This window comes from Tamandua tetradactyla, chromosome 2 (genome assembly GCF_023851605.1).
Source record: "Tamandua tetradactyla isolate mTamTet1 chromosome 2, mTamTet1.pri, whole genome shotgun sequence".
In the NCBI taxonomy this organism is placed as follows: domain Eukaryota; kingdom Metazoa; phylum Chordata; class Mammalia; order Pilosa; family Myrmecophagidae; genus Tamandua; species Tamandua tetradactyla.
The window spans coordinates 121,683,924-121,705,732 of record NC_135328.1 but is presented as its reverse complement, the minus strand read 5'-3'; the positions used below and the strand labels follow the sequence as shown (position 1 = coordinate 121,705,732).

Sequence of the window (21,809 nt, the reverse complement as noted above, 5' to 3'; positions counted from 1 at the left end):
ACCCACCAACCAGTTCTCCTTTCGGAAGTTTGCTAAGTAAATACAAGCAGGAACCAGCCCTGCCAATTTGTAGAATTATAGGGGAGGAGAGTCAAAAGAAAAGCATCTACCTATTATGTGCTGGACCTTACAAAGAGGTCTATTGTTAGAAGTTGTGTTTGGAGCTTGGGTTAAACTAGAAAGATCAACAAAGGAAAGAAACCCTTGAGTAAGACAACTAGCTTTGTCCTCAACTTACCCCAAACTGGGAATAACCAACACACCAAACTCCAGTTTAAAATCTAAGAATTATTCACACATCAACCTATCAAAATACCTGCTCTCAGATGTCTCTATTGCTTGCGTTTTCCTTCTAGCAGAAGGTTCACAGAGCCGCACACATAAATAGAATTGAAAGCATCATGGAAAGGCCTTTGTCCTCCCCAAGTTTACTCAATGGGAATATTTAAAGCTAAGCCACATGACTTAGTTGGACAGCTGAGATGGAAGCAGCGAGTACATTATGCAGTCAAACCTTTACAGTTCCTTAATAAATTTAATTTGCTCTAACTGGAGAGAGGTAAAGAGCAGGCGGGCACACACATCCCCTCCAGGTATCTATCTGTTTCTTCTTCAACAACCGCACCTGACGAGAGCTACAAGAGCCAGCTTGTTCACAGGCGGGCAAAACACAGCCAGGACCTCCACAAAGACGATTAAAACATTCCTCAATAATGCTATGAGACTGCTTCTAGGCCAACACTTTAGAACGGACTTGTACAGAGGACTCTCACTCAGTAAACAACGTGTAAGCCATCTCCCTTTCAACTGTAACTCTTCTAATACACGGGGGAAAAAAGTAGTCCCTAAACAATGAAAAAAAGCAGAAAAAATCCGTTTACCCATCTTTCCAACAAATGCTATTTTAGTACATGGACAATATAACTAATACAGCATCTTTTGTTTCCAAGTAATCATGAACCTGACAAATTTTAAATCAGATTACAGACTCTGAAAAGAGTGTATGAAAGTAAAAATGTGGTAAATGGCTGTATTTTAATATAGTCTATCTCTCTTTGTAAAATAAACATTTCCTCCGAAGAAAGCCACCGTATGACGAAGAGGAAATAATATGTAATAACCAAAATGCTTACAATGCAGCTGAAAGGTATCGCAGACTAGTAAATGTGCTTGGAGCCTGGTGCTGGGTAGTGAGATGCCCCCGCTGCCCCACGGAGGACGTGCATGGGGAAGAGTGGGTGGGTCACTCCACTCCCACCTACGTGAAATCAGATTAAATTTCACATGACTCCTGGGCCAACTGTGTTCTAATACATCAATACTGAGCGTGCGGATATGCCTTACACTGTACTACAGAGCAATCAAGAAAAAATACGTGTTTCTGAGCATTACCTCTCCAGAAAGCAGTTCCTTTAAACATTTTGTAAAAAGAACCTGCCTTTATTTCTGAGGCTCTAAATAGTGCTCACATCCACAGTTAAACAGTGACAGGCACAGAAAGTCCTTTCCTTTGCACAGACAAAGAATTCACGTCCGGGTTATTATTTTTTCCACATGGAGACCAGCTCTGTATTTTTAAGATGCATCTGCCTCAGAAACTTAGACAAAGAAAGGCTACGGGTGCCAAAGTCACCTGGGCACTTGAAAGGGAGAACATGGTCACAGAACTATAAAACTTACTCAAATGAATATATACGTAAATATATATTCATATGTAAATATAAATATATATATATACATAAACAAAACAAAACAACACCACTGAAGGTCAGTCAAGCACCAACACTATCTGTTCAGGAGTTCGAAGTCTGTTCTTGTTCTAAAACAGGGAGGTCTCCACAGTTGCTAAGTGCCCAGAAATGTATCCAGCACGGACAAAAAACATCTACCTCATGTTTTCCCCAGTCAACTTAAAAGTTGAGGTAGGCCGCACAACTCTGAACGGTTCTAAGGAGTTTCCATACAGGCTCTTGGAAAGAAAGTAAGAATTTTCCAAACCCACCCTCGCCGACAGGCGGCACAAAGAAAAGCCCTGACTCTTCCAGAAGCCTCTTGCTGCCATCACTCACTCTGTGCTCCCCAAGACCACCCACGCGATGCAGGCCCTCTGCCGTGGCTTCAGCTGGCCGGGCGCGAAGAGGTGCGGTCACCTCCTCCATGAGGGGCAGGTCGGGGACACCTCTGAGTACTGACCTTCCACAAGCAGGGCCCAGGCTGGGTCCCCCGTGCTCGGTAACATCCCAGCGGCGGAGGGCGCCTCAGCCCGACGCCCGCGGGTGCTGCTGCCTGCACGAGAAGGAAGTGGTCAAGGCTCCCCGGCAGGGAACGAGTCTGGGACTAAAGCAGCCACCGGCTGACAGTGGTCCAGAGTTCTATTATTACCCCATTATCACTCTGGGATCTGTGCCTAAATGAAGCATACTTCCTCCCTGATGCCATTTCCTTTTATCCTGGCTGGAGACTAAAAGCGGATCAATGGGGGCAATACATATGATGTCACTTCAATTTACAGCGACGGCCTCCCCCCTCTTTCAGTCTGTCTGAAATACACAGAAAGATCAATTCTTCCCAAAAATGGTTAAAAAATGCTTGGGGAGCATTCTTCTTCCAGAAAGGCATTCTCTGCTATATTTGTCTATGTTACTACGGCAGGAACTGTTTACACGGAACAAAAACAGAAGAAATGGGGGAGGGAGAGAAATCTCCAGTTCTCCTGTGTGCTGGAGATGGGCTGGCTGGCATTTCACACAGGGAGGGTCCGACCCGAAGTACAGAGGCTGACCTCTGAAAATCACACGCAGGAGGGTTTTAGGCGCACGATACAATAGAGACAGCAGTTTTCCTTGCCCCTTGGATTTTTTAAAAAAGGTAATTGCATAGACATAAAGTGGCTCTTTCATTTTGGGTAAGGTTTCCCCAAAGTGTGCCAAATTCTTTTCCATTCTTCAGAAAACATACCCGCCACTTGTGCCCCTTCACCCCACTCCCACAATCCATAGATGTGAGAAGAAATCGTCCCCATTCATAGTTTCCTCATTAAGGGTGATAAGGAAACTTGGCTATAGGACACCAGACAGGATTTATAAGCCGAGGCATCTTTCAGACACTGCTCCTTATCAAATAAAACAAAAAAAAGTAAAAAAGCTCTAAGCTGTATATACTTCCAAATGGTGATTTTTGCCAGTGTGTAAATTTGAGATATATCTGACGAAGTTCCTTGAAACAAAAAGCAAGAGTTCTTCCTCACAACCCAAAAAGAAATATAAAATCCTAAAAATATCAGAACGCAGGCACTGCCAATCTTGTCTGCCCCAGCCACTGCCAAGGACCACAGTTTTCACATCAATGTTAATAAATTGATGTTCTTTAATCTCTGTCACTTTTAAAATGATAAACATTTTTAAGTGACAAAAAATAAGCGATTTCATAATAGATTTAGCCAAGTGTCTGCCCAAGGGTTGCTGTTAACTAAGAAATCATGATGTGTTTTAAATATCTTCAGTTGAATCAAATTAACTTGTATAGAAGAAAAAAAACAACTGGTTTGAATTGCTAACAAAAACAAACTAAACACAAAACTTATAAAGAAAAACTGCCCTTTACATGTTGAAGCAAAAACTTAACATTTTAATCAACAGCTAAAATTTAAGAATAGAAGTCTGTGCTGCTCACATTATTTGTGGGGTACAAGTCTGATTTGCCAGCAAATGAAGGTTACCAGGTAAAATAGTTAAGAGTGAAAATAATTTTCCTCTTAAAAAAAAAAAATCAATGAATCAATAGGCATCTATTTATCCTACAGCATCAATTATTTTTGATTATCAAACATCTTGAAAATAAAATCAAGCAAAAGCAAATATTCAAATAATTCATTTCACATAGAGGGTAAAAGCATATTTATTACGTTTCTGGGAAACAATTCTGCCAGCCACGCTTTTAAAAGACCGCTGTACTTTGGGGCCATGGTTTACTTGTAGTGTTTCCCAGAAGTGACACTATAGCGACCAAAGCAGCCATGACTAGCAAGTACTATCCTGGATAATTTATTGGCATACATCTTTCTCACATTTCCAGGTTATTAGAGTCAATTTTTCAAGGGCTATCATTTCCCTAATTTCTATAAAAGTACTGCCCAAACTATCTGCAATCTGATACAGGGCAAATTGTGCAAAATACATAAAATACAATTCTCTGGTGGAGTGGCTCTCTTATAATTGTATTTATGCTTTACATTATTACCCATTCTGGAAAAGAACACATTGTAAACACTCAAACTGAAAACATCCAACTCTCACAAGAGATGCTTGGGGTCCTCATGTCTGGCCCTCCCGTCTCACTTCCAACTCGCTGGTCCGTTAAGCAAAGGGGCCAACGGGAGACCATTCCTGATCTGAATTTTACGCTTCTTAAGAAACTATAAATTCCTAAGTGATTCAGTCTATTCACCCTGCCGTGACAACAGGGACATGTTCAATGTATGACTTGTTTAAGGGTTTCTAAAAGTATTTGGAACGCTTGAAAGTATAGGAGAATGCTTCTAACTTGTATTGTGTTTGCAGTTCTTTTTTCACAGAAATCTCCTTTGTTTCCCCACAATCAATACTAAATTAACAATATTGCACTAAATAACTGATACATTCATCATGAATAAACCTAGTATTTTCAGGAACCTGAGTTCCTAACTTTATTGATACTTCCTAACTCAAAATTCTAGTTACATACTAATTTATGACCCCCCCAAAAATCTATCTAGCATATCAATAAATTTTTAAGAAAACTGCTGAGTCTGCATGTCAAAATTAGTTGTAGATGTTATATAGAAAAGGAATACTATGCAGCTATTAAAAAGAACAAGATGGAACTATTTCTGCAAAAGGGTAAGATGGCAAGATATGCTATTAAGTGGGGTAAAATAAAGTTCAGAGAGAAGAATATGGCTGAATGTGTGTCAATAAATTTCTAGAAACATAAACAGAAATGAACTCATGTTAGTTTTTCCAAGTAACCTAGACGAACTTTGTTTTTCTTTTTTCTTGCCTCCAGCTTAAGCTGAAACATTTTTCTTAAATCATGTTAAAATTATTTCCCAATAGTTTACTTAATGGAGAGAAAATCTATTTTATGAAGAAATTCAATACTGCAACCTCATCTAAGGGCACTGAAATGTATAAATGATTAAAGAACATGCTCTATCAAAGTGCTGAGCTAGCAAACTGGAAGCCAGGGCTTCCTTAAAGCAGATTCAGTTAGTTCCAGGCATTAGTGTGAACCAAGAAATGTATTGCTGTCTATCTTTACAATATCCTAACAATATTTAAATATAATATCTCAAAAATTCTGTTTTAATATTTCAACATAAAGATGAATGCTAGTGCCCTTGAATAGTAAACATTCTGTGCAAGCAACATTTGAAAATTGAAGAGAGAATCTTGAATTTTCCAAAAGCTTTGCAGACATATATGAAGCATAGCACCAGACAACCACAAGCTCAGATTTTTGTATTGTCGTTTATGATATAAAAACTCTCAAATTATTTTCAGACTTTTTTCCAGGCCAGGGAAAAAGCGGTAACTATAATTTCATTCAAACCCAGAATTTCTTCCCAGCTTTCTCTAACTTGCTATATTAAGGATTTCTAAAAGGATTTGGAACATTTGAAAGTGTTCCAATATTTAATGCTTATATGTTAAACTCTGATTGCCTGTGTGGGATGATTTAATACAAAATTTACTACTTAAGTAAATAATTCTATCAACACTAGACTTTTCTTTGTAACATTTAACTGATTTATTTTCTTTTGTCCAACGTTCCCGATAAGTGACAAAGTTAAGCAGGTCAGTATGCACAAATAGCAAAATCCTTAAGAATATTTAAGCTGAAAATTACAGCTTTTCTTCTAAGTTATGAAGAATTAGCAAATAGGAAAAAAATTCTTACAGAAAATATGAAATTCAGAATCATATATACAGAAATGAGATCATCTCCTTTTTAAGTTTAAAAAAGGAATAAAAATGAGTTCAAACAAAACTATATTTCATCCTCGATAAAAATAATGTACATTTTTAAAGGCAACTCCTTAAAGGACTGGAACCAGGTCTTGCTCACTTTGAACATATTTTTCTGTATGCCTGACACTCAAATGTCTACTAAATTTAAATAAAGGACTTAATGCCCAATATCGTAAGAAGGATATATATATATAGTAGTAATGTTTATAAGAATGGTTGCCAATCAACAATTCAGTGATTTAACTCAATTTATTAAAACAAAATTTATAAAGCTACTCTTAAAAACTGAGGCCAGAAGTGTGACTCTTCTAAATTAGAACAAATACACACACTCAAACTTACTACCTTTAAAAGTTTTATAAACATTCTGTCCAATAACTGATCTGCTTGATGATTCATATTTTAAAAGCTAAGGATAAAATAACTGAAAAGCCTCTTCAGTTGTAATTAATGAAATGATGGCAATGCAATCTTTTTAAAAGCTACTAAATAAATCACACTGTATGGTAAGGAGAGTCTTAACCCATTCTGCTCTAACTGTAAAACCCAATAGTATATCTTAGGACTTTCCTTTTCCTTTCCATAGCCTCTTTGTTAAAGCTTGCCATTAGGTATGAACTAAGTAAAGTTAGCTATGAAAGCATATTAGAGATGGCAGTATTAAGCAAAGTTGTAAGCTAAGAAAAAGGCAAGAAACAAAAGGAAAATGGAAACAACTCAACCTCTCTGATCCTCAGGTAGACAAATGAATCAGGAAAACCTATCCATACACTGTCATCTATTCTGAAGCAGGGAACATATCACTCTTGGGTATTTATTCTGGGGTCTAAAATATTCATATTCCATTACTCCTAGTTTCTATGTTTTCCACTTCATAGGAGTTTGATTAAGGAGGCATAAATATCTGTTAAGTCAGTTTTATTTTTTCTTTCCGTATTATCTACCAAATCTAAACTAAGCATAAATTTCAGCCACATGTCTACAATTTGTCAGGTGGTTTCTGGTCGTAAAGTTGACAAAGAAATATATCCTTAAATATATTTACAGTCAACCACAACTAAAGAGGAAATAGTGGGGTGAGGTGGAAAGGAAGGTAGACAAACTACATGAATTATTGTTGAAAAAATAAAGGAACAAAATTGCTTTTATTTAGTAAAAATTCCTTGTAAGTACTGTACACTCTTATTATCCAGCCAGTGTCTTATGTTTTACTTCACAGAATGATTTAATGTATATAAAACAGAAGAATTATATTTCACTCAAACTCTGTGCATTTTTGGATTCTAGTCCAGATGTTTATATGCTAGATCAATTTTGAAAAGTTTTATGAGGAATAGAGCAAAGGATTAATTTAAAGTTTACTTCAACACTTAAGGACATTTATATTACTGAAAAAAAATACGTTTTAAGAACTTTAGGTAAAAGAAGTATGGGGGAAGGAATTTCACAAACTTTCCAGAAATGTTTACTAAATTTTTAATCTCTCCTCTTTTCCCCCCACCCTCCCACCTCAGTTATGGCTCATCCAAAGGAATGAAAGCTACTGGGACAACACTCTGTATGAAAAAGAAATGGTGAGCTTGTGGATGCACAGCATGTGACATGAAATGAATATGTACGAGGGAAACAGAACAATAAAACCACATGGAAGTGCGCAATATGCCAAGTCTGTTTGCCCAAAAGCTGCATGCCATGTGCAAATGGCTGAATAATTTATAATTTAATGTAGTTATCATCATTATAGAAACTATTTCTGCCTAAACAAATAAACTAAAACAGTGTTTTTAAAATGTTCTTTTAGGGCAAAATATGAACTTAAATGTTATGAGAGTGCAGATGTTCTAATCTTATGTATATAATCTTATGAGCATTAGCTTGGACTCATATCCCAAAGCAGCCTGAAGCTTGTACAGTAGCGAGAAATCCGAAATGCAGCTTTGTTTGCTGCTGTAGAAGTTTCTTCTCATGTGAATTCAAGTACTTTAAAGTCAATTAAGAGAAGTAAATCTTTTGAAAATGTAGAATGGATACTCACTAATGGTGGTTAAATAAGGATTAAAAATTGTAGTAGGTCTGAGATATTTCTTTACATAGGTGTTAGCATGGGCCTGGCTAAACTTAGCAGCAATCTAAAATCTCACGCTCATGCGCAAGTTCCTAATAGACTCCTAAAGAAATTTCACAAAAAATGAAGTTAACTATTCTTTTTATACTTCTCTTTACATATCTGTAATGTACTTACATATAAGAAAAATTCAGTAGTATTTTATTGGAATTACACATTTAACAGTATAGACCATCCTTTGGAAATTACAGGAAATGTTAAGCCATTTCTAAGTTTCTGACTATTTAAATTTTAATGAAAAACAATCTATGGAAAGCCAAACTTTCCCTATTCTCAGGATCTCAACTCATCTGCATAAATTTACTTGGAATTTATCTTTTTATTTTTTAAAAAGCAGGAATGAAATATGGTTTTCTTTATATATGTTTTTAGAAAATTTCCCATATAATTAAATTAAAACTTAAAGGGGAAAAAAGCATTAAAAAACGCTCTTCTGGTCACCACTGCTTACTTTCCAACATCAAAGTCACAACATACTAATTATAATCCATACATACAACTCCAAAGTGAAACCTGACTTATTTGAAAACAAAATAACTTCAAAAACCAGTGATTACAGAGCCCCCCAATGGAAAAAAAAAAAAAAGTGGATACACAGATGTAAAATTACCAAATTTTACAGATGTAAAATTACTAAATTTAACCTGTAAGGTTGAATCAACTCCCCCACTGATTTCACAATGTAGGTTTCACTACAGAACTTTATGAGGAATACATCGCTACCTTTGAGACAAAAAAACCCAACAACCTGCTCCTTCCAGTACAACCCGAACAGTCTTTTCTTTAGCGTCCCAGTTAGAAAACGGGTCCTGTTGCTGCCTTGGGTGGGCTGTCTGGCATCTGGTATATGGTTCCATCTAAGAATTACTTGCAAGGAGCTGAGGCCAAAGACCAGAACACCTCTAGATCAACATGTACACCCTGATACTAAGAGCAAAGAGGGAACTCATCCTCTAGAACCAGTAATTTATGCTACTATTTTCCAGGAGGAGTCACCTCCTTAAATAAGCTTTCTTAAGCACATCAGAATCTATTTGCTGATCTGATCTCTTTTACTTGAAGGCTTGGTCAGTATCACACAAGAAGTGACAATACCAATGTCCGTGCCCCCGAATGAGCTTAGAGTTAAACGCTTACAAGTGTGGACGCCTCAAAACAAAAGCACCTTATAGTATTTTTGAAGGCTAACAGAAATCCCATTCACACCCGAATGATATCACCATGGCAGTGGGAATGCAAACCCCACAGATTGGTTTGTTAACTGTGAGCAAATAAGCCCAGGGTATGGAGCGGACGGAATAATAGGGAGCCAAACAGTACTCCCCTCCCCACACCCCATGCCCGCCCCTCCCCCAGTTAAAGCTCATTTGGTGGAAAGACCAAGTTAAAAGCAGGGAAATGAGAAGGCATTTCATAGATCTTGAAGAAACGGCTCTAATTCTTTTAACAAGCAACAGCTGACGACCACAGACAGTTTGTGCCGCCTGCAGCTGTCATTTAGGGCCAGCAGGGTGGGGTGGGTGAGAGAAGGCTGGAAGAGGAAAAGGTCTTACTTACTAAGGCTCATCATTCCAGGCAGCGGGTTGTTGCCTGGAGTCCTCCTACCTGACCGGACTCGCCGGCCGGGCTAATATGGGCCGCAGGGCCGCCCCGCGCACCGCCTCCTCCACCGCAGCCAATCCCCGGCCAGGCGCCCGGCCCCGCCCCACAGGACGGCCAGTCGGGGGCCGGTGCCTCTCGCCGCGCTCGAGTCCCGCTCGCCGCGCTCGGGTCCCGCCACACCCCTGGCCAGGAGACGCGCCCAGCCTCCTCTCGCCTAGTCCCACCCAGTAATTACTCTAATTAGAAGTCTCAGCCTCAGCATTTAGACAATGTGCAAACCAGTTCCAACACAACCTGCAATTCGGACGGCTTTGAGAATAAAGGCAGTAACAGCTGTAGCAATTTTACCTCTAATTTATAGAATGTGAAGACTTTCTCTCATCGCAAATTGTACTGAAGAAAGAATAAAGTTTAATCAAATGTACATGCCATTTCACAAGGATATGAAATTTCTGTGACAAGAACATGCTGCCTACTCAATAAAGACGATGGGAAAAAAATTCCACTGTTTGGGGAAAAAAAGCATATTAAACTTCTAAATTTGGTTTCTTCTTGCAGAAAAAAACTGCTCCTGGCTCACCGCGGTCAAAATTTGCAAGATGTACAAAGAAAATGTGGGAGGACTGTTTTCTTATAGTTTATAGATTATGTGAATAAAAGGGGGAACAAACTACCCGGGACATGCTTCCAGAAAACAATCTGTATGATTCCTATTCTTAGCAGAGGCTGCTGATTGTTCAAACTAAAATCAGTTGAATGGCTTATCTGGTGGACCAAAGAGGAAAACCTGGAAAACCAGAAATGAATTTCCTTGGTGTAAGGATGGTTAATAATGGCCAACGACTGGCATCTTCATTCAAAACAACATTCAAAGAACATTCACGCACGAGAGGCATCGACCTTGTTTTCAATCTTACAGCAATCCCAGTTACCAGAACAAATTCCAACAAAAACTCAACTAGAGTGAATACTTCAAGAACTACATCGAAAGTTATCATAAATGAGTGAAAAGGAGGCATTTCTTGAAGATGTGCTTCACAAGAAAAGCAGAAAGATTATACCGGCCCCAAACTGGAGGCAGCCAACTCAGGAAGGTAAGTTACAGGCCTCTTTTCCCCAGAAAACTTTAATAATGTGTTCATATGTTCTGAATATCAAACTCTTCATTATAATTTTACATACCCAGTGAAATTTACAGGATGAGTAAAAGTCAAAATGATCTGCATCCATAAACTTAAAAGTTAAGTTTATTCAAAGAATCCCCTAAAGCTAAAAAAAAAAAAAAAAAAAGAGGAAAATGATAATAAACTACTGGAAGGAAGAAAAAAATAAAAAACAATCACCACTAAAAACTTTTCACAAATTTAGATTATAAAGGTCTCCCCCTTTCTATATATTTTTTCAAAAACAGATTTTTAAAAAAAATCAGGTAAGTATGGTTTTCATCTCATTCCAGACATTTACTAGGATATAATCTAAAATATTTCCATTTTTAAATGAAGAAAATCTTAAAACTGCTCATATTATAGACTTTAGTACTTTGTTTCAAAATGCCATTTCTTTAGCAACTAAGTTTGCCACCCTAAATATTAGTAACATATTCTTCAACACAATTTATAGTTTAATTACAGTAATTATTTTAAAAGTTAATCTTTTTATAAGAAAGTCAACTAAAATTTCAAGGTAAAACAATGTAGAAAGTAAGGAAACCAAACCAAATGTTAACACTTTCAAATGTTAATGTCTATCAACCTTTAAGTTTTAAACTTTAATGCCCTGAAAATAAAATGACATTCTTAAATGCTTCTCCTGACCTATAAGTGCAATCATAAACTAATAAAATCCGGTGCCTGGAAAGGACTCCCAAATACTTATTCTGCAAGTAAAATCAATACAGTGAGCAAATGAGCAAAGGGTTGAAAAAGCTCCTTTGGTGAAAATATAGCCAAAACCTATCCTTCCAAAATTCCCCATAAGTCAAGGTTTAGAAATAGCCTTAAAGTCTTTGTTAGCTAAGTCAACTCTCTGACCAGACAAGACACCTCTCTTTAAATGTTAAGAATGTTAATAAGCTTCATATGCATGTTGTGAAATAACATTAGAATTTTTTTAAAAGTATTTTTCAGTTTGAAAAATATCCATGATATTTACTTCAGATAATAAACAAATGTTCTGCTATGAGAGGCAGCTAGAATAAGGAAATATTACAGAATACACCAAAATGTTTTGTGAAAGTAAACAGCCAAGCAAGGACCCATATTACTATCAGCTTCATTACTCAAGCAAACTGTTCATTTCAGCATTTATTTTTTTCTTTCTTTTCCTTTTTTATTTTGCATGGGCAGGCCTCGGAACTAGAACGCGGGTCCCTGGCATGGCAGGCAAGAATTCTGACACTGAGCCACCATCGCACCACCCTAGCATTTATTTTTTTATTTTATTTTTTATTAGCATTTATTTTTCAAAGCCAAATGTGGCCTGTTAAGCTGTTGGCCAAATTTGCAATTTTGCTTTAAATTGAAAGGTAGAGGGCAAGCCTTAAAATATCACATAAACCATATTCTGTCTTCAAAGTTATCTCCCTTTATGATAAACAGTTCTTGCCAACATCACCAACTGTTCTTATCATTGATTCCAATAGTATTTGTTTAAACTTACTATTTCCCTTTTGAAAGCCAAATCCTTGATCCTGCCTCATGGCAAAAGAATTTTTAATTTTTAAAATTTTTTTTAAGAAACTCTATCTGGGAAACGTTTGCCTCCATTTTTTCCCTAACCCGACCCCACTCCTCCTCTGGCTAGCAATGCTGGGACCATCTGCGCACCATTCCGCGCTCCTTCCCTCTTGCAAAGGCGGCAACACCTTCCCAAGGCCTTTCACAGACAAATCGGCAAACGTCACCAACAATTCCGCAGGGGCCCGCTGGGCGATGCTGTCCTAAATCTAGTCTTCCTTCCCGGTCTCAACTAACTTCAAGTTAGTGAAGTGAACTGAACTACACCGACATTTGTCCCCGGAGCATGTCATCTCTGAATGCAAAGAATGACCCAAATCAAAGGTACGAAGGCAAAATACCTAGCTCTTTAAGAGAGGGACTGTCGTTGTACAACCAGTCTTGAAAAGAGTAAGTCCCGTTCCGAAAGTCGAGACTTGGGGTCCCCGAATATTAAAAAAGCCTTTCGCAGAAAGGACGGAGCCACCAGCATCCCCACCAGAGGAAGGCGCGGACGTCCCCTCGGGGAAGGTGGCGGGGAGGGGGGGAGGTGCGAGGTGGGGGATGGGGGAGCGCGAAGGTATTTAAGGAACCCCACGTGTGTCCAGAAGCCTGGCTCCAAAAGCCGGGCCTTATATCTAACACAAAAAAAGCATTAACGAAGCGATTCCTTTTGCCCTGGGACCTCACCGGGCGTTTTCGTTCTCCACGTCCGGCCCCTCTCAGGACACCGCCCGGCTAATGTCCGCCACGCCCGTGAGTGCGGGAGGGCAGAGCAGGGCCGGCCCGGCCAGCAGCCAGGGAGTCCCGGGTGCGAGTGAGCGGGCCGAGGGCGCGCCGACCGAGCCCACGACGGCGTGAGGAGACAGGGAACCAGACTCGCGCGCCCAGGGAGCCTCCGGACAGATCGCGGCACCCAGGAAGGGCGTCGTCCTGGTCCCGCACTCAGCCACATACCTGCCGCGCGGGCCGAGGACACCCGGCGTCCCCCAGTAAAGGAGTGCAGTTAACGAAGAAACTGAAGTTCGTTGAGACTGCGCGTGACTCCCCGCACCGCACGCTACACCGCCCAGCGCGCGGGTCCTGCCAGATGCACGCGACAGACCTCCCCTTCTTAAAAAAAAAAAAAAGTCCTTTCCTCTGAACACAAATAGCAGGCACTAGGGACACTTTCGGCTGACGACTCACCAGGAACTCAGGTCTAATCCCGCCTCACTATTCACTTAGAAACCTTGGGCACAAGTTTTGCGACTGTATTCTCATCTATAAAAACATGACCCAACTCTCAAGGGTGTCAGGGAATACCTAGCACCTGCATTGACGCCCTTTCTTCCTAAGGACACCCTTTGCTCCTGGGAGCGAATTTACCACGGTCCTCCCTCCTCCCCCATGCTCCTTAGAGACCAGTTAACTGCCCAGTCCGAGATGTGTGGGCTGAAAGATGCAACCGGTGAGGCTACCAAACGCAACTTCCAAATGCACAAGTGCCAAACAATTCCGGTTGTCCTCGCTCCAGCCCATTTCCAGCGCCCCTCTCTAGGGCTTCCTCATGACCGCCTGGTTGCCAGGGCTTGGATTAGAAACCCACTTTGCTGCTGGCGGCAGGTGAGTTTCCTTAAACACAACTCTTCTGTTTGTAGATTGAAACAACGGTTTTCCTGTGTATTTCTTGTCCCTAACCAGCTTTACAATCCTCTCCTTAATTCTTCAACAAACCTTTTTTGCAGTCAGACCTACCTTAGTTGCCAAATACAAGCGCCTCTGCCAGGAATGTCCTCTCGTTCTTGCTCTAACCACTTTTCAAGGGACACCATTTTCAAGAATCCCCAGGCTCACTCCTCCAGGCGCAATTTTTGCTTCCTGGCCTTTATTCTGTCATTCATTCCCATTTAGTGTTCTTATGGCAATTATCCTATTCTGCCATATAACAGAATTATTTTAGTGCTGCTGTGCACGATGCTTTTATTTCCCAGCTCTTTCAAAGCCTGGAATCTAACCCCAGCACAGCCGATTTTGAATTAATGTAACCTGTCTTGTAGCAGGATCAAAGTTTCAATCTTGTGCCCATTAGCACTGATTCTTAGCAACGAAGAGATGAAAAATTGTTAAAATAGGATCAACTTTAAATGGAAAAAAATTCAAAGATGATATACTTTTAAAAAGCTTTACACCATTAATTTCACAGGCAAAGAAGCCATTACAGGTAAATGTCATATCTATTTCAGGGACATTTTCTATCAGGAAGCTGATGACAGCTTAACCACCACTGCTCTGCTTTATGCAAATGCAGACGGTGCCGTTCTTCCAGAGAACTTTCTCACATCTGTTATCTCAGGTGACTTCGTAATGGCCTTGCAGACATTACCCACAACCTTAAAAGAGATGCCTGGGGTAGGGTGATACAGAAAAGTCAAGTCACTTAACACACAACATGTACACAGCAATTAAAACTATGTAAAGATTTTATAGATGTGTGCACCAAGAAAGGATGTTTTATAGTGTTAAAAACAGAGTATTATTTTTATTGGAAGTTTTCCTATGGAGTTAAGTGTTAATAAAAACAAACGATAGCAAACAAACAAAATCTCAGAAAAAAATGATTAATCCAATTATTTTTACTAGTATTTTTAATAGTAGGATCATTCTCTTGAATAGAGAAATGCCAATTTCCCCCAAACTAAAATTATAAATGTGTCATATCACACTTAAAATGTCTCTTTTTATATTCAATAGTTCGCACGTTAGTTATTATAAATAAAACCCTGTTTAAGCTAATAAAACAAATGACTTTTTTTTGTACCATGTTATAGCCTATGCATGTGTCTATCTGCATATATAACTCAAAAAATATATATATATGCATTTTTCCTGACAGAAGTTATAAGAAGTTGTAAGAAGAAGCTAAAAAGCCACTAAGAAACCACTTGTAATACCACACCCTGCATCTGTCATCTACCCAACCCTGTGATTGCCCAAATTCACTACTCCTTAAGTTAACACTTTCTGGGGTGGTAGGAAGAATAATAGGACCCAATTATGCCCAAATCCTAATCCCTGCAACCTGTGAATGTGGAATTAAGGTTGCTCATCAGATGACCTCAAGATGGGGTCAAGATTATCCTGGATTATCCAGGTGGGCCCAGTAATCGCAGGAATCCTTATAAATGGACGTGGAAGACAGGAGGGAGAGAGCCAGAGAAATGGCAGCGTGAGAAGGACGGGCCCAGCATTTCTGATGAAGATGAGGAAGGGGACCATAAGCCAAGAAAGGCAGGAAGCCTTCAGAAGCTGGAAGAGACAAGAAATGATTCTACCCTAAAGCCTCCAGAGAGGAAGGCAACATTGAGTTTGTGTTAACTTGTTATAGCAGCAACAGGAAACTAATACATTAAGCTGAAGTTCATGTTACTTTTAGAATCAGTCTCACTGCTTCTTGTTTGGTTCAACATGTGAAGAAAATAAGAACATCCCTGAATTCAGCTTTATTCTAAGGAAAGCTTTCTTCCATACCTTCCTTCAACTCCCAAATACACAATTTAATAGGTGATTTCCAAGCTCAATTTTAGAGTCTGAAAAGTATGATGGATTGAGTGGGCTGAGATGAGAAGGCAAGTGGATGGAGGGTCTGGTAAAAAAGCCCTTTGGTGCCTGGCTCTCTAACTGCTTCGCTGCTTTTATAGGGCCACAGAGGCCAGGGCAAAGCATGTCAACGAAACAAAGGACAAACATGAAACAAAGCGCCACGGGCAACTACGTCTTGATCAAATCTAAGAGTGATTCAAGTTAATAAGTAACATAACCCCACCACCTTTTTCATGGCTTTAATTATTACAGCCAGTAAAAAATATTCAGGCCATCCTTGTTTAGTGATGTTTTATTTACCCCTAAAGGCTAAAGTCTTCATTAAATGCAGAAGAGTTGTGTTCAATTCAACACATATGGTGAGATCACAGCCTGGTTTACTGTACTTTTTTTAAGCATCACTCCCCCCGCCCCAAACACACATGCACACACCATGAACTCTGCATACGCAGTACTGCAATTGCAATCTGGCTGTATCCGAAGTTTACATTACTACATAAATGATGTGAAAGGCAAGCTTACTTCTGATTAGTTTCCCTGATTCTCTATTTTTCTAGCACCAATTATCTCTTTGTGAGGCTATTTCCTATACTGCTTAAAACATAAGCTATCACTGTTAAAGGGGTCACCTTTTGTCCCCAAATATTTCACTCACATATTTTACACTGAGTTGAGTTTCTGAATGGCACAAGAGCCTTTCGGTTTGAGAAGCCTGACAAAATGTCTAAGTGGTAAAAGAAATGGAAAAACGGTTGAAGCCTATTATTTATCACAATCCACATTCCACAAGATGAAAACCTATGTCTTCTCTTCGTAGTGCAGAGACTCCAAGCTTTGTTGTGGAACTGCCTGGTTATGATGTTTCCCAAAGTTCACATTTAAATTTTCCAAAGGCAAACAATTAACCAGGTAAGCACTCCATTGAGGAACGAACGGTCATTCTTTGTCAAGTCTTATACCAGAGAAATCATTTCTCACATTATTCCTCACTTATATCAGTGTTTAAAAAAATATATCATTGGCTATCATTTGACATTACTGTATGTGGAGCTGAAAAGGCATGAGAGGAGCTGGAATCATTCGAAGTTAAGATTCTGCACCACTGTGAGAGAGGGAGGGTGCTGGGGGTGAGGGGGAGAGCTGTCCTGTCAAGTGCAGGACACACCACCGTGGGAAGTCTGGGTAAACCTGTCCTCATCACCAGGGGCTGAGTTTCTTGTCAGAAAGAAGTGAGGAAGAGGAGGGAGGATAGAGATCTCCCTGCTCTCCTTAATCTCAGGGATGGAAAGAGCTGGAAAACAATGGAGCCTCCAGTGGAGGGAGGCAGCCTAAGATAAGATGCACCTGGGACACCGTGCCCAAGAAAGGTTGTTAGGATGTCGCCTTACAAAGATTCTAAGGCTGGAAGCTAAACTTGGGTTTCTGTTTGATTATCCACTTTATTGGGAGAATTGCTCACTATGATATACGGCCCTCCTTCATCTCTAGTTCTCAGAAAACTGTTCCCAGTAGCGATGTAACTCTAAATGGGAAAACTAAAAGCAGAACAGAGAGGCTGGACATTAAATGTGACAAAGGACAGGAAAGTAATGGCTGTTTGACTTTATGTGGGCAATTGTTCCTAAAGATGTAGGCACAAGCCAGTGGGAAGGGGCTGGGGGAAGCAGCGGCCTGAAGTCACCTGGCAGTGGGCTCCTTTCTCTCCGACTGAGGTTCCCTGAGACCGAGAGGAAATCACTCTCCAACCTCTTCCTGCTCATGGGTGAAGGGGGACTAACAAGGCCTGTGCTTTCCTACTATCATCTTTTAGTTCCTCCTAAATGTGACTCCTAGTATATACCCAGAATTAAAGCAGGATCTTCAACACACTTTAGTTCTGTGGTAAAAGGAAATATATCAATCATTCAACAGCTACCAGATCGTAACATCCTAAAAACTGTTTTTACAAACGCTAAGAATAAAAAAATAAAATTTCAGCAATCATATTTAGTCACCCATCACAAATCATTGTTCTTGACAGTAAAGAATTCCAGTGACTATTTTAAAGATTTCTTAAAATTAATAGCATGAAAAACGAAGGGCTGACTAAACAAACACGATGTCCGTAGCAAGGATAAACAAATTAGCAACCTCATAAATTGTTTCTGTTTATACAGCTTGTCCCAAAGCTTTTGAGAGAAAATACCTTTGATTATAGGGCAGGACTTATTTGAAATTGTGATCCAGGTTTTAGCTAAACCATGAATAATGGGCACTGAAAATAGCCATAAAAAATAATAATACAGAAATCTATTAATGGTTCCTATTAGTATTGCAGTATGTTTAATACGGATTTATTTGCAAAAATATCATTGCTAAGCCCGCCAGTGCAATTTAAGTTACTCAGCTTTTGCTCTGTGAAAATAAAGAGTACCTTGTGAATGCATTCTTTGGGTCCAGGAAGGTGGATGTGAAGACTGTCAGATGTCTGGTCTCCTCTAAGCCAGAGGCTGGGTGACTGGACTAGAGGCACAGAGGCTAGCACCCTGGGGCCCTCTCTCAGGCTAGCGTCCCCTCACTGTGCCAGCTGACCCTCAGAGCCGAAAACTCTGTTCTTCTAGACTGAACAAACCCATTTTCTTTAAACTTTTCTTGTAGGTCTTAATTTTTAAGCCTCACAGTATCACTTTTACTTGGACCTTTCTCAAATGGGCCCTGTCCCACTAGCTGCAGACTGTATGTATACTGCGGTCTAGCAGCTTCCATCCTAGTCCCCTCTGCCACTGTACTGTAGCATACTTAAAAGCAGGAAAGCACTATGACTACTGTTCACCCAGTAGATCCACAGTGACCCTTGTCGTGAATCGAAACAGTGGCTGGTCTAACAAGATCATTTAGACCACCAACTAAATGCTGGCAACTCTATTAATCTGCCTCATCTGTAAGCTCACCGAGTTTGTCTTCACAGCCAAATCTCCAAAAAGAGATTGAGGCCTACCAACTTTGGCACTGCCTCCATCCTCTCCTTCCTGGGTGAAGTGGATGGAGGCCCCACCGGTTGGATATGTCCACTCGGAAGCAGCCTGGACTTTTTACATGAAGTCCCGAGAACTTCTACAGAAAAAGATAACTAGGGACGGCCAAGAAAGCCAATACTCAGGAAATGACTGTGGGGCCCTTAGCAAGATACAACGGATAAAAATATAGGAAGAGACGTTCCCCTTCCCAATACAAGTCATCCCCACAAAGAGATCGCCCAAGAGACCTTAAGGGCAGATTATACAGGATCTTCTTGCATTGTAGAAATATTCATCATTTTGCAACAAAAGGAGCAATTTACAGCTGCTTTGTTTTCATTTTCTAGATTTAACCATCAGAATCTCTAAAGAGATAGGTAGTAGCCTGGATTTGTTTGCTGTAGTTACCAAGGGCTGCGGCAAACAGGGCTTTTTGTCACTTTATTCGTTTTGCGGTGTGTGTGTGTGTGTTTGTATGAGAATGTGTTTTATATTCAGATTTAAAATTTGTGCAAGTTGCCTAGAAACCAAAGTATGGAAGGATTAACAACTTGATGCATGCTAAGTTGCCAGCTGCTGGAAAACAACATGTTTTCCCAACTAAAGTCTGAGTTGGGCTCATTCCTGACCTCCCCCATCATTCAAGATCGAAGCTTTCTGGTTTTCCAGGGAATTCGGTTTAGTTATACCAACACTTTGGGTTTAACTGAAGATAAATCAGTGCTTTTTTCTTCATCCTGCTGAACTGCACTTCGTTCTTCAGAAAGCATATGCCCCTTCTCCTGCAGCAGGAGCATATTATATAACTTTTGATTCGGGACGCAGGCGTTAGCGGCGGAGAAGTTACTTTGCACAGGGCAAGGATGGACTGATAGACAGATGGAATGTCGAAAGGCATGCCCCGCACTGCATAACTTCCACCTGAAGAGCTCTGCATATATCGAGCATGTTTGAGATGCCAATGCTTCCAGTCACGTCATCACATTCATGGTCATGGTTTGTAAATGGTGAGCTCAAGCGGTAAAGCTGGGCAGGACCACTGTGAATCAGAAAGTGAGGCCCGATAAACCCTCAGGAATTCAGCTTGTTCTGACAGGCAATGCGCAACATTATCTAGATAAATCACTTATAATGTTACTGTAGTTCTTCAGGAATAAACACTGCCCTTCCCCAGAGGAGTGTCGATGGCTTGTAGAGAGTGGCTCAAGAGGAATGACTAGTGCTTCAGGGCTTTCCCTTTTCATTCTAGCAAAGAGGCCCTTTCACTTCTCCAAAAACGTTCTTTCCTAAGTCCTGCAGCAACCTTCTAGGAGAAACTATGACCAGAACAAGGGTTTTGCTTTATATCCTGCACACGTGAATAACCCACAGGGGAAATGAAAGCTAAAATCCCTGGAAGACACCTGAATTCAGTGCACTTTGGTGTGCAAGTTACTGTGCTTTTATACCATAATCTCAAGCAATAAAACCCTACTCATCTCCTGTGACTAAATGTGGCAATACTTTTGACAATGAATTTTAGGTGTCAATGACAAAGATGTTTTTCATGGTTTTCTGCACAGCCTATCGTTTTCTATCCATGAACTCTGACCAGCTTTCTGGTTAAAATAAACAAAGGATGACTTAAGAAAGAATTCTTTAAATGATATGGGGCTGATAAAGAAAATCTCTTTTTTTCTCTTGTCACATTAAAGGTGGATTCAAGAAGATATTAGTCCTGAAACTTCATGGAATATTTATTTATAACCAAACTACCAACACGACTTTGAGGCCTTTTTGTTAAAAAAAAAAATCACTGAAGGCTCCATTTGTTTGTTCCATACCATTTTCATGCCTACTCTTAGGCCAAAGACACTTGTAATTTTCATATAGGTGCTCATATTCTGTGAGGTTCTCACTAAACAGCAACTTACCTGCTTTGAATGAAATGTTCCAATTGATTTGATCACTTTCTGCAAGTGGTACAATGAGAATTCACAAATTGCCAAATCACAGTGAGCATCTGATCTCGTGGTAACTGCAACATCAAGAGATGAAGGGAGGACTGGGATTGGATAGACAGACAATGTCCAAGGGCTACTGAAAGCCAGAGGCCCACTGTGGTGGCTTCACTGGCAACGTCTTGGATGTGGTGCTCCCGGACACAGCTGCCCCTCGGCTCTTGCCGTCATGCCAGGCTTGGCGATATTTGGAACAAACAATGCTTTTCTCCCCACCGTTAAAAAATAAAAAATCCCGATCCATTCTGACATTTGCTGAAAGGAATGCAATGCCATGCTTTTGTTTTTCAAGAGCAAGTGAATACATATTTTATATCATGGCAGATATTTAAGATAATTAGGGAGTAAGGCGATCCTTTAAAAAAGGATTAAACACCTTTAAAAGGATAAAAGACCATTCCTCTCCCCTTCATTATGATTCTTGTATTTTTAAGGGCTGTTACTCTTACAACAGTTATTTAAAATTTAGGATTTTTTTCCCCACCAACAATGATTAAAAGCAAGTAGGAAATTCCATCTTCATGAAATACACCTTCCAAAAGAAAAGTTTTTTTATTTTCATACTTTCAAAAATTTTTTTAAATATCATTCTGAGAAATCAGTAGTAAGATCTTAGAAAAGCAAGCAAGGTTTCTCAAAGATTCCAAGTGCCCTCAAGCTTAAGCTTGAGCAGATACAATCATGCACAAGCACTCAGAAACCATTACAGAGGACCCCTCAACACAGCAGCAAAAATCTGGAGAGGTTTAAAATACAAAAATTTGTATGATCTTTTTTATTCA

At 39.8% G+C, this 21,809-nt stretch overlaps 1 protein-coding gene across 44 annotated transcripts in view; it reads right to left on the bottom strand.

Moving 5' to 3' along the window:
* Window positions 1-21,809, bottom strand: part of AOPEP (aminopeptidase O (putative)) — a 489,538-nt gene that overhangs the window by 96,016 nt on the left and 371,713 nt on the right. For 2 of the 44 annotated variants that reach the window (XR_013170623.1, XR_013170624.1), the window contains exon 16: window positions 13,407-20,066. The exons of the other annotated variants lie outside the window; for them this stretch is intronic. The gene's annotated coding sequence lies outside the window, so the exon portion shown is untranslated. The remainder of the gene's footprint in view (window positions 1-13,406; window positions 20,067-21,809) is intronic. 44 annotated transcript variants of the gene reach the window in all.